The sequence below is a fragment of the Phalaenopsis equestris genome, unplaced genomic scaffold (assembly GCF_001263595.1).
Source record: "Phalaenopsis equestris unplaced genomic scaffold, ASM126359v1 Scaffold233054, whole genome shotgun sequence".
Lineage (NCBI taxonomy): Eukaryota > Viridiplantae > Streptophyta > Magnoliopsida > Asparagales > Orchidaceae > Phalaenopsis > Phalaenopsis equestris.
Window position 1 is genome coordinate 209,429 of NW_018251008.1, and position 13,184 is coordinate 222,612.

The window sequence follows — 13,184 nt, forward strand, 5'->3', positions numbered from 1 at the left end:
TCGGAAGAGTTATTCGAAAAATTATTCATGCATAAATGCATGCGGCGTCGGGTCTTTACCGTCAATCACCGTAAAAATGTATTTCGGTGGGCCTCATTTTAAACTTTTTTTTTTTTTTTTTTTTTTTTGACAATGATGGACAGTAGAGATAAGACACCGCATGCATTTCTGCATGCGATGTCTGTACGGAATAATTTCTCGAGTTATGGAGCAAGTGTTCTTCCTTCATCAGGTCGACAACATATGTCCTCAATTTGGCCATAAATCATTACGTCCGTCGTGCAAACACCGAACTGCGTCCGAGAGACGGCTGTGATACATCCGCTGTATTACGGCCCTCGTCCGGATGCAGCTCAACGTCCAGATGAACGTAATAATCTCTCCAATTTGGCACCGCAGTCTTATTGAAATTCCGAGCAGCAAGAAACCTTCTGAAATATCTTAGCTTTGAATGATTAATTTATTACTTACAAAGTTTTTGATGATGTGCGGGTAAAAACTTCCAGGAGACTTCCAGAGAACAATTTTTAATCCGCTTTTATAACATCTTTTTGGGAAAATTTACATATATACCACAAAATTTTTCTTTATTTAAATGTATACACCTAAAGATTTATATTTACACTTATAATGTCTTGATGTGATATTAAAGATTTCAGTGGTACGGGGGTATAAATGAGCCAAACAACAGTGAATTTGGGCTCAGTTTGTGTTTAGCTTGTCAAAAAATACCACTGTTTGTGTTTAATCTATTTATATTTCGAGCACAAAAACTTATTCATGTTGGGTTTGTTTGCTTACCGAGTCGAACACAAGTTTTTCACGAACAAAGAGTCGTTTTGACAACCCTAATCACACATGCAGCAGTTTGGAGTGTAAACGAGCCGAGCTTGAGCGAGCCCAAGCTCGACTTACTAAAAATATCATTCTTGGTGTTCTAGTGAATTATATATCAAGGTCAAAAATTTGTTCTGCTTTAGCTCGTTTGCAAATCAAGCCGAGCACGAGCTGTTCACGAGAAATGAGCCATTTTGATAATCTTAATCACACAGTCGTAAAATGTAAATGATAGGGCAAGATTTAAATCTTATTATTTATATTAAAATATTTATTTAAATAGAATTTAATATATGTTTATTATTCTAATTTTAGTTAGTAATTTTATTGATTAAACATGATTTAGACTTGTGGTAAACTAAATTATATATCACATTATATATTGTTAGTTATGACTCATATATCATATAAGGGACAGATGCTGGAATAAAGCGGAGCGGAGCAGAAGAATTTGTCTAATTGGGGGAGTTTCGTTATGTGGGTTGGGGTGTGCGAGGGCAATGCCCCGTGGTACGGTACAAGAGTAATTTGAGAATTACATACTATACTTCATGGTTTTCTCTAGAGTTATATATAGGCTCATTTGTAACCCTAGGTTATTCTATTGTGTATCCTCTAACCCTTTTTCTGGAGTTGAGAGAAATCCGCCGCTCTACTCCCGAGGTCGTAGGCACCTTTGTCAAACCTCATTAAATTTTTGTGTGTTCTTTTAGATTTTTGTTGACTCCTATTTTTCTTTGCCCTCATTTCTCAACAAGTGGTATCGGAGAGAGGTTCTAGGGCAAAATATTTTCGGCATACAAAGGAAGAATTTTAGAAGATTTGGCGGCCGAGGCTTCGGGGAGTTCGACGACTGCGGCAGTTTTCAGAGAAGAAGGTCGGCGCAGGTTTAGCGATTTCCAACAGAAGGAGTTCGACGATTTGGTGCAAGAACAGACGTATAGCTTCGATTTTCGCAACCTGTTTCGCCTGCGACCAGTTTAGGTTCAGCGACGGGTTGTGAGAAGCTTAGCGACGCAAGGTTCGGCGACGAGTCTCGGTGAATTTTACACTGCTACGATGGCTTGGATTGCGACAGGAGAAGGATTGCGATAGGAGGAGTTCGCAGGCAAAGGAAACAAGCAAAGAAGCTTTAGGAGGTGAATCGCAACATAGGGCGCATTCGGCGCAGGTCTGCTACAGAGCTTCTTTGCGCGATAGCAGAAGGGAGTAGAACCTCTCCACCGTGCAATTGGCGGCAATAGACGAGGCACAGATCTGGGTAGTAAGCGCAGTTCGGGAGGTTGTCTTCCGTGAGTAGCAAATCGCTACAGTTCATTGCAAGATCAATTTCAAATGTCAATTTCTTGTGAAAAATTCGATGTGGTGAAATTTGATGGAAATGGTAATTTCAGATAGTCACAAGACAAGGGTGGAAGATTTGTCGGCATATCGAGGAATCTTGAAGGCTTTGCAGGCAATAGAACCAGGTGTCATGGATGATGAAGATTGGGAAGAATTGAAACAATGAGCGGCAACAACCATATGTTTATGCTTAACATATGAGGTTATGTATCACGTGATGAATCTAAAATCTCTAGGGGAGGTGTCGAAGAAATTGGAAACTGAATTTATGTCTAAATCTCTGACGAATAATTTGTATCTGAAGCAAAAGCTGTATGGGTTGAAGATGCAAGAACGTTTTGATTTGGCACAACACAGAATTGGCTTCAATCAAATAATCATTGATTTATCACGGCTTGAGTATTGAAAATGAAGATCGAGCAGATTTTATTGTCTTCATTACATTTTTCTTATGCACAACTGGTGAATACTCTTACATATGAAATAGAAACTATGAAAGTTGATGAGATTGCTGTAGCATTGTTGGCTCACAACCAGCGGAAGCAAAATGTAGAGGGAAAGCTCTCATGGGGACAGTTTATATGTTAAGGGTAATCGGGATTGTGGAAGGAAGAAAGAGAATGAGGGTTTTGGAAGGTGAAATTTCAGATCAAAATCTAAAGGCAAAAAGATAATTCTTTGCTAAAAGTGCAAGGAGCCTGGTCATATGAAGATGGTTTGGCCAAAGCTCAAGAAGCAGATTGGGGAGAAAAGTGATGCATCATCCAAGTCTATAACTGTGATGCAGAGTAAAAATTCAGGTTGCAGTGATTGTGATATGCTTTCAGTTTCATTAATTTAGTTCATGGATGCATGAATGCTTGATTCAGGGTGCTCTTAACACATAACACCTAACAGGGAGTGGTTTACTTCATACAAGTTAACTAATTTTGGCTTAGTCTATTAAGGTGATGATAGATGTTGTAATATTCTTGCTATTGGTGAAGTAAGAATTCAGATGTATGAAGACACTGTTAGAACATTATGTTATGTGAGATTTATTCTAGATCTGAAGATGAATTTGATTTCTATGGGCACTTTACATAGAAATTAATTTATTCCTAAGGCAGATGAGGATATGGAAACCAGCTGAATTGTCAAGGGTGCACTGACTGTGATGAAAAGAAATTTAACTGCAGGTAATATCTAAAAACTATTGGGGAGTACAGTTGTAGGTTGAGTTCATTCTTTGAAGTCAGACGATGATAATACAAAGCTATGACATATACGTCTGGGTCATCTTAGTGAACATGGGATGACAAAATTGCATAGATGAAACATGTTGCATGGTGTTAAAAGCTGCAAGCTCGATCTTTGTAAGTTCATTGTTCTTGAAAAACAGAATAAAGTCAGTTTTATGATTGGAAAGTACAAAACTAAAGGGATTATTGACTATGTGCATTCTGTTGCATGGGGTTCTATCAGAGAATCGTCATTTGGAGGATCTCTGTATTTTGTTAAATTTATTGATAATCTCTCCAGGAAAGTTTGGATGTATTTCTTGAAGCATAAATCTGAAGTCTTCTTTAAATTCAAGCTATAGAAAGCTGAGGTGGAGAACCAAACTGATAGAAAGATCAAGTATTTGAGATCTAATAATGACACATAGTATACAAATTCGCAGTTTCAGAAATTTTGTGAGGAGTGATCCTGATATTTTTTTTTATGTAAGAATTTATGAAGTTGACACCATTACTTGAAGATTTTAATCCCCGTTAATGACACCAAAAAATTGATCTCAAGCTTGATCCAAAGCGAAGTAAGATTTTAATTATATTTGTGGGGATTCTACGGAAGTATACGTATCATTATCAAGTAATATAAGGCTTTCTGATTAAGCCCCAAATATCAATCCCACGGAGATCGAGGTTAATCATGAATCCCACGCAAATATCAATCCCACGGAGATCGAGGTTAATCATGATGGCTTTCAATAGAAGTTTTAGTCTAAAATAACACCCCTAGCTTGGAAGGTCGATAAAGGTTTGATTTTGATTATATTCTACAATTATCATTATAATAATACTTCTACTCCTAAACTAAAATACTTAAACTAAAATACTTTATCAAAATTATTTAATTTAATTAAATTTAACTGTTTCAATCTTCGGCAATAGCGCCAAAAACATGATCCCGAATTTTTTGTATGTAAGGATTTATGAAGTTGACACCACTACAACACCAAAAACTTTATCCTTATATGTATCCTTATATGAAAGTAAGTTGTGTAATATATATATATAGGGGAAAGTGTAAGTTAGCAATGATAAATTTTAATAGGAGATTCATAGAAAATCAAACGAAATCAGTGTCACTAATTTTGAAATAACATATTTATACCAAAATAAATTTTGAGATTTAACCAAACAAAGTTACATAACTATTAGAAAAAATGAAAATGCAACTTTTAAATATTAAATACTAATCTAAGAACTATGTTTAGGTAATGAAGATTTCTTATGTGAAAAACCATCCTTCCCACTACAATGAAATTCTGGTGAAATGAGATGAGATAAATGTTTTTAATATGTATTGTGCCAAATAGGAGCAATTTTAATTTTCTACCAAGATACAGTGCATAGAAAATCATTGGCTAATCTTAGATTTAGTCCCTAAATATAGCTAGGCTAGGATGATACTGACTCCCACTCCATAGCTCCCACTTCCCTTCACCTGAAGGCTCACTCTCGCTTTTTTAGTTTTTAAACACTAAGGCTAAATTGAGGATTTTAGTCTGTCACCCTAAGGATTCTCCGATTTTACACCCAACAAAGAATATTTCCCTATGTATTTGCACTTAATTTCATGAACGAATTTCTCCTTCATGAAATCAAATGTGATCCTCACTCTGTTGTAGAACTCATATTCCATTTCCCGGATTATATGTTTCACAACATAATTTAACAAATCAATTAGCTAGACTGAAAGTAAATTAACTTCAAAATTTAAAAATCCTCGCAATTTATTTTATATTTTAATTATGGCACATTCATTTTATCTCTTCATTTCACCATATATCAGAGTAAGGTGAAAGATAGAGGGACTACTCAGACTTCATTAGAAAGAAACGACAAAACGCAAGTTTCATAAATAAAATAAAGTTCATACAAAACTAAATAAACAAACAAACTTATCTGAAACTCTTTCTCAAAGCAAATCGTTTTTATCCTTTCCTTAGAATTGCGGGATAAAGAATTCTCTCACTTTTCTCCTTCTCGAACGCTCTTACGAAAAGTTTCACACTAAATCTCACCACAAAAACTCTAAACTATGAAAGTAAAATCACTAATTGATTACAATAAGGTAGTGGAATGGAATGATGTGGAGCAAAAAATGAACGTAGAGGAGCCAATTTTTTGATGAAATTTGGTCCCAAATAGAGCCCAAGGTCGGTTCTCCAAGATGTGTCTCCAAAAACTCTTCAAAAAGTCATCCAAAGACATCGAACCTTCTAGAAACAAAGTCTGCACCGCCTTTGGCGCCATCGACGCTGGTCTGGCGTCTTCAGCGCTGAGTAAAAATCTCCAGCATTAAATTGTCTTACGCCGTCGGCACTGACCTCGGCATTGCCGGCGCTGAACATTTCTTCAAAAACTTAATTTTGACTCTAAATTTCATCCTTTTTTATTTCTTTTTGCTTTAAGCCCTAAAAATCAACAACCTCCAAAAAAACATTAAAATATCTTTCATTAAAGTGCAATATCACCAAAAATGAGTATAAAATATGGGTCTAAGAATGTGTATATTTTTTATATATCAAAATCCCCCAAACTTACAGTTTTTTATCCTCAAGTAACTTCTCTACTACCTAAAAAATATGACTTATGGTAAAGAATGTAACATTTAGACTTCCATTTTTTAGTTTTCTAAATATAATAGTTTTAATTTAAGAAAAATTCAAAACAACTCTAGTTAATACTAAAGGTGTAAGGATATTCAATAATTAAGTCTAAGGTTTCTACTCGTCTATTTCTTTCAAGAAAAATTGCAATTTATTATATTAAAGTCACTTAAGAAGTTCATATGAAAAATAACTTTATAGTACTTTATTAATAATTAAGTTAACATTCAAATAAAAAATTTAGAAAATGTGTCCAAGTCGTTTTCCGTTTTCCTTAAGTTAAACCAATTTTTGATTAGACACTAAGCCTTAAGCTTCTCCTCCCCTTTTCAACTTTTTTTTGTCACATCTTTTCTTTTTTTTTTCTTTTTCTTTTCTTTTTCTTTTTCTTTTTTTCTTTTCCTTTCTTTTTTCTTTTATTTTTCTTTTTTTTCTTTTTTTTTCTTTTTTTGAGGATTACTATATTTGGATAACCTTTAATGATTTTGAACTTCACTATCCTCTTCTTAAAGTTAAAAATTTTTTACATTTCTTCACTTAATAAATTTATATTAACTTACAAATTTCATAAATTTTAATTCTTTTCTTTTTACATGAACCTCTTTAAGATTTTTAATACTTCAAAAATAAAAATTTCTTTCACTAAAATAGAAAAAATATAGTCTTATTCTCTGTTACCAAATATCTTATCCCCTAGAATTAACCTTTATTATTGAAAATTTTTACTTAAATTTACTATATATTTAGAAACATAAATATAGTTATCTAAAGTTAACTCCTAATGCCAAAGGTCATGTTAAATTTAAAATTTTGAAAATATAGTTATGTGAGGACAAATAAAATTTAGTTCTTTTCTAATAATGATATTTCTTCCCCCCCTCAAACTTAAATTGTTTAAAAAATTTTTACATGAAGAACTTTAAAAATGAAGGGTAAAAAAAAATTAAATACATAAAAAAAATTCATACCTGTTGGAGATTCTGATTTTTGAACATAAATTTTGAAATGTTGCTGGTGCTAATATGAAAACTACAAGGCTAAAAACATTAAATTGCACACAATACATATAAAATTTGTTGAGAAAGAGCTAATTACAATACATAACAAAGTGCTGAAAATAACAACAAAACTAAACTAAATTCAAAAAATGAAAACAGTTATTCACATTATAGTTTCACATAACATAACAATAGAGTCTCAACAACAACATAACACAAACAATACAATCACACAGTACAAACACATACAAACAAACAAACAAAAAGATCACCAGTCATCATCTTCCTCATCATCGACATCTAACTTCTGCTGCTGATATGGAGTATAAGTAGGGTGAATAGGGAACTGAACTGTATGGTCACCCCTCAGGTATCTCACTAAAGTATCATCATAAGCAGCATCATACTAAAATTTCTGGTGCATCAGTGTGAGCATTTCTAGCCTCCATATTCTGCATCCTATGATCCATCCTCAAAATATCTCCCTGTTGAATCAACATCTGGTCCAACAACTCCTTGTTGCTGGGGTCACTTGAAGTAGGCTCACTAGGGGTTCTAGAAGTAGAAAGAATATCCCTGGCCTGTCTTCCATATCCCCAATCAAGATTGGACTCATAAGTCTTGATGTTGGCAAGCTCAATGGGTCTCTGAGGATCAATCCTCTCCTTATCAGGTCTGAAATCAACTCCTGCATGCTCACAAAGTGTGTAAATCAGAACAAGGTTCACCAATCCACCAGCGGTCTCTCCCAAAGCAATAGATCGAGTGTTCATATAAATGATAGATCCTAGGTTTATATCCATCACTTGCTGAATATAGTAGTTTAGGATGGCTCATTTTTTGGTCACTTCATTATGATGATTCGTTGGAATCATCCTCCCAGAAATAAAACAGTGTCAGACATTAGATACTACATTTAACATAGAAAGGGGAAAGCTAACTTTAACTTCATTTTTTTTTCCAAGCCCTTTTTCACTTGTTAGAAAAGAAATAACATCATTTAAAACCTGATCTGTAGCAGAAAAAGAATGATACTGACATATATACACATCTTCTAACTGATAAAACATTAATTTTTCTTGGAGTAAACTCTACTCTTTTTCCTCGAACAAAAACAAAATCATCAGAAGCATCAGGAAGGTTGGTATAAAATTCCATTACAATCCCAGCTATCGCATCGACAGTAAAATAGCAGAAGTTTTTCCATTGCCGAGTGATAATCAATCATTCAACTTCTCCTCTCAGATTTTTAAAGCCTTGGTCTTTGGTCCTGAATTACTTTTTTATTTTCTTGCATACTATGAAATTGAGCACTCGCTCTATAGCTAACAAATCTCTGCCCTTCATATTCTATTTTTCTTTTGCTTGATCTAGGTGCTATAAGAAATCTAGAAAAATTTGAAAAATTCCGAATAAATCCTAAAAATTCCGAAAATCAAAATGTAAACTACTTTAAACTTAAATCAACTAAGTAAGAGTTCTTCACCAAAGCATTTTCTCAAAATTTCTCAAAAAAAATTTAAAATTTTGGATCTAGTCAATGTGAGAAAACTCTTTGGTGAAAACCAAAAAAATTTTTACTTTAAAGTGTAGATGTTACCTAGAGAAGATGAAATCTGAAGTTTCTTTGCCTCAAAATTGCCTCAAATCTTCCCAAAATCTAGCCCTAGGTACAAAACTGAAGGTTGAAGGTGACTTAAGGGGGTAAAAATGGAGGTTTGTGGTGAAAATCACGAATTAAAGGGTTAATTTGCTGTTCTCGGGGCGAGGGCGCCGTCAGCGCCAATGCCAGCGCCGTTGCCACTGAAGGCCCGAAATTCACTATTTTGATTTTTCAAATTTTCAATTTCCTTTTAGTTTTCTCCAAAGTTTTTAGCATTTTTAAACATAAATTTTTATCTAAATTTATAAATACACATTTCACAAACAATCATTTTCACAAACAATAACAAACTGTTTTTTATATATGAAAATATACTTTTTTACAAATATATTTCACAAATTCATACCTATTAAACAAACTAATAATAAATCAGCATAAAAAATCAAGCCATAACACTAAACGCTAACACAAAACTATACACATAATCAAAGTTCAGAATTCTAAAGAAAAAAAAACCAAATCAAACCTAACCAAATCCATATAATTACACTTAAACACATAAACATTTTTAAGCAAGTAAAGAGCTCACAATCTTCATTCATTCAGCCTCATCTTCAGTCCTTTCACCTCCTCTAATATCTCCCATAGATTGGTAATGAACATATAAGTTGTATAAGGATCAGTACGGGAATTGATCTATTGAATTTCCTTTGATCCACCCTTTTTCTTTAAACATCTGAACTAATCCTACTTCAAAAGTTTCAGTGTGATCAAAATTTTCTTTCATTCTCTAATCTAGGTGATCAAAAAGGTACTTGAGATCTCCTATGGCATTCATAATACTCTGAAGTTCTCTTTCAATTTTCTTCAATTTCTTCTCTAAAGAAAGCAAACTTCCAAATGCTGGTGGCATTAATGGAGATGAAGCACGTGAAGAATGATCTATAATAGCATTTAGTGCTTCATTTCCATTACCAATATACTGATCATCAATAGGAATCATAGGCTCCCATGGTAAGGCTCCCATGAGTAAAACTTTTTCCCAACTTTCATATGGCACTTGAGATTGACTACAAATCACAGAAATCATAGAAAGATGCCCAATTCCATAAATTGGCCCATTCATGATGATTCCCATCATAGATTTAAATATAATTGAACCTATATCAATAGGTTTCAACATTTGAATGCAGTAGTTTAAAATAGCACTCTCCTTGGTGACTCTAATGATCTTCATAGTAGGGAGTAATTTTGCACAAATATAAAAATGCCATTATTTCGAAATTGGATTAAGTGATGAAGTAGGAAAACTAAAATATCCTTCATCTCGTACTTCCCACATATCACTTTCATCCGTCAAAAAATTATAAATATCTTGCATCAAATCTCGCGTAGGAATTAAATTTGCATAATGACAGATTGGAACATTTTCTATCATATATAATTCATTAATCCTCGCAGGAGTAAATGGTTGCCTTACCTCGAACGAAGACAACTCCTTTGGTAATTCCATGTAGATTTGTATAGAACTCCTTCACTTTTTCACTACAGGTATAACAACCGCAGCGGTAGTGTAACACAGAACTTCCCATTGCCTTTGCGCCTATATAGAATGATCTTTTCAACTTGAGCCTATTATTTTTATGATTAACAAATCATCTTTCCTTGATCAATCTCTTCTTTATAATAATTTTATGATATAATCTCTGTTTGTCGAAACTAACAAACTTTTTTCTATTAAAAAATCCATACCTCAAATTATTTCTAGAATTGGAAGCCATGGAATCTGAAAATACGAAGTTTCTAGGCATCCTAGGCAGTTTTTAGGACTTTAAAAACACCTCGTGATGGTGCGATGGTTATTATGGAACGAAATCCTGCCAAAGTCCGCCAAAAGTCGCAGTAACTGTCCAACTGTCCTCGGTGCTACCGGCGCTCTCGAGGGGCACTTTTGGCACTCTCGAGGAGTGCTGCTGGCGCTAAGATCAATTTCCTTGGGCTCCGTCGGTGTCAGTGGCCAAATTTTTGTAATTTTTTTATTTTTTGTTCAATTAAATATCAAATTTTTTTCCAATAACAATATTAGGCTTGATTTATAATAAATGTATTTGTGTAGGATTATTATCTACTAATATATAAGACACTTAACAAACTAAATAGTAATACATAAACATATAAGTATGGGTTGTCTCCCATAAAGCGCTTAGTTTAATGTCTTCAGCCTGACATACCATTTGTTTAGTTGGGTTGAATCAACATTAAAACTTCCTTAAATTAAGGTATGTGCCCTTCATAATAGTATTTCAAACGATGCTCATTAACTTTAAATAGCTTTCCAGTGTTAGGGTCTTTAACCACAATAGTTCCATAATGATATACTTTAATTACTTTAAATGGCCCTAGTCATCTGGATTTCAGTTTTCCTGAAAAACAATATAAATCTTGTATAATCTTATAAAACTTCTTGTCCAGGTTCAAATTTCTTCTGAATAATCTTCCTATCATGTCATATTTTCATTTTCTCTTTATAGATATTTGCATTATCATATGCTTCATTTCTAATCTCCTCAAGTTCATTGAGTTGCAATAATCTTTTCTCACCAGCATCTTTTAGATTAAAATTAAATTTCTTAATAGCCCAAAATGCTTTATGCTCTAATTCTACAGGTAAGTGTCATAATTTTCCAAATATCAGTCTGTATGGAGACATTCCTATTGGAGTCTTATAAGCAGTTATATATGTCTATAATGCTGTGTCAAGTCTAGCAGACCAATCTAATTTAGAAGTATTTACAGCCTTTCCTAAAATGTATTTAATTTCACGATTTGATATCTCTGCTAAACCACTAGTCTGAGGATGATAAGCAGTAGAGAATCTATGCATAATATCATATTTCTTAATTAATTTTTATATTCTCTTATTCCTGAAATGAGATCCTCCATTAGTAATAATTATTCTAAGAATTTCATATCTTGTAAAAATATTCTTAATTAAAAATTTAAAAACACTCTAAGCATCACATCTAGGTATAGCAATAGCTTCAATCCATTTGGAAATATAATCAATAGCAAGTAATATATATAAGTTTCTAAATAAAGGCATAAATAGTCCCATAAAATCTAATCTCCACGCATCAAAAATTTAAACTTCCAATGTGTAATTTAGAGGCATTTCATTTCTTCAAGATATATTTCCTACGCGTTGACATCTATCGCACGTTTTAATATATTCATTAACATCTTTAAAAATAGTAGGCCAATAAAATCCAGCTTGTAAAATTTTATATGCAGTTCTATTTATTCCAAAATGTCCTCCAAATTCAAAATCTTGGCATCTTTCAATTATCTGTTGAGTTTCTTCACAAGGCACACATCTTTTAATAATTAGATCTTTATATTATTTATATAAATATGGGTCATCCAAAAAATAGTCTTTTGAATCATATATAAACTTCTTCAATTGTGGATTTTTTGTATCAGGTGGTAGAATATCACTTACAATATAATTTACTATGTCAGCATACCACAATACATTCATTTTGTCAATACTATATAATTGTTCATCAAGGAAATACTCTAAAATTTCATTTGCAAAATCAGTTAATATTTCTATTTTTATTCTAGATAAATGATCAATTATTTGATTATAATTTCCCTTTCTATCAATCACAATAAAATCAAACTCTTGCAAAAGAAGTATCCATCTAATCAATCTTAGTTTAGCATCCTTCTTTTGCATTAAATATTTAATAGCAGAATGATATGCATGCACTATACATTTAATTCCAATTAAATAAGGTTTATGTTTATCAAAGGCATAAAAAATAGCTAATGACTCTCTTTCTATAGTAGTATAATTAATTTAAGCCTCATTTAGAGTCTTGCTAGCATAATATATAACCTTAAAAATTTTGTCATGCCTTTGTCCTAATATAGCCTCAATAGCATAATCACTAGCATCGTACATTATTTCAAATAGTTTTTCCCAGTTAGGTGATATTATTATAGGTGTAGTGACTAATTTTTTCTTTAATAATTCAAATTCTTTTATGCATTCTTCATTAAAATCAAATTTTGTATCTTTTTCTAAAAGTTGGCATAAAGGCTTACTTATTTTTGAAAAAATTTTTATGTAGCGCCTGTAAAAACCAACATGTCCTAGAAAACTTCTCACCCCTTTAACATTAGTAAGCGGTGGAGACTCTTGCAGGATCTACTTCCATGCCTTTTTCAGAAATTTTATGCCCAAGTACAATACCTCCTGCAACCATAAATTGGCATTTTTCCCAATTTAATACTAGATTGACTTTTTGACATGCTTCTAGAACTTTTTTTAAATTAGTAAGTCATATTTCAAACAAAGTTTGAAATACAGAAAAATAGTCCATAAACACTTCCATTCCATGTTCTATAAAATTACTAAAAATTAACATCATACATCTTTGAAATGTTTTAGGTGCATTGCATGGTCCAAAAGAAATTCTATAAAAAACAAATATTCCATATGGGCTTGTAAATGTTG